Source organism: Cyprinodon variegatus, unplaced genomic scaffold (genome assembly GCF_000732505.1).
Source record: "Cyprinodon variegatus isolate N-32 unplaced genomic scaffold, C_variegatus-1.0 Scaffold1591, whole genome shotgun sequence".
In the NCBI taxonomy this organism is placed as follows: domain Eukaryota; kingdom Metazoa; phylum Chordata; class Actinopteri; order Cyprinodontiformes; family Cyprinodontidae; genus Cyprinodon; species Cyprinodon variegatus.
Window position 1 is genome coordinate 31,679 of NW_015152044.1, and position 1,338 is coordinate 33,016.

Genomic DNA, 1,338 nt, shown 5'->3' on the forward strand with positions numbered 1-1,338 from the left:
ATCTTCCTCCTATCAACACAATCCTCAGTTCTGTAGCAGGGCGGCTCAGTGCTGTTAAGAGAGGGAAGGCTTTATGTCATCACACAGTTTATAAACATCTGATTTAATTAGACAATCAGAGAACAGAATGTCTAGATTAACATTTCTATTAGAATAATGACTAAAACATTGTTACCATGACTGAAAACCTAATATAAGGAAATCTAGAAAAGCAGAGGGAGCCATTTTGTTTGGCTCTATGTTCTGTTTAAAGTCAAAGTCTCTGAATTGAACATATTTATCCATTAAAATAAGATTTTACAAGATAATAATCCAAACAGCATAAAGTTTGAGGGGAAGTTTTATTAAAAGATCTCTGACCTGAGGTGGAAATATCAGCTGAAGTGGCCATTTCATCAGCTTCACTCTGTCGACTTTCTGCTTGTTTGTTCCAACAAAACCTGGTTCTAAATGAAACTAAATGAAACAGATGGAATTTTATTGGGGTTGAAGGTTGGATGATGAAGATAAACAAGGTCAGAGATTACCATCTACTGGACAACTAGATTAACTACAGGTCTACTGAGGTTTAGAAGTAAAGACATTAAAGTTAAACTGCTGATGTTAGAAAAATAAAAGGAAACAAAACAGAAGAAAATAAAAATAATAATCAAATCATAATTTAATTCCTCACCTATAGTAGTAGAAAACAGATACAGAAAATCAGATCCAGCTTCTCATCACAGCAGTTTATTTTTCTCAATAGTCCTGATCAAGTTTGAAGACTAAGAAAACATCTAACATTATTCTGTCAGTGACCAAGTAACCATGTGGCTTTAGATGAATGCTGCTGGAATTAACTTCAAACTGAGCAGAGAAAGTTGATTTTGACCTGCAGAGGTCTGCAGATTCAGCCTATTGGCCAGTCAGCTGGTCAAATGCTGCAGTGGAAGAGGTAAAGAGGTTATAAACCGTAGAGAATGGAGCAGCTGGGATGGTGCTCTGCTATGATGATGGAACTAGAACCAAAGTTACGCTGAGTCGAGTAAAGTGGCTTCCAGTACAGGATAGATTATTCTATAGGTTATTGATTTTGCTGAAAGTATTAGAACTGCAAAGTGACCAGAAATCCTTTAACCAGAATCTTCTATTCAGCAACAATAATCACAATTATCAGACTTTTCTTTCTTTAATCCAATGCTTATGGCCATACTGCTCTCTGCAAGCCTGTTCCTGTTCTGATCATAGAAGCTAAGCAGCGTCAGGCTTGGTGATTACATGGATGGGAGACCATCCTGGAATACCAGCTGCTACAAGCTTAACCTGAACTAATATCAAATAGCTTTAGTTCACATAGAG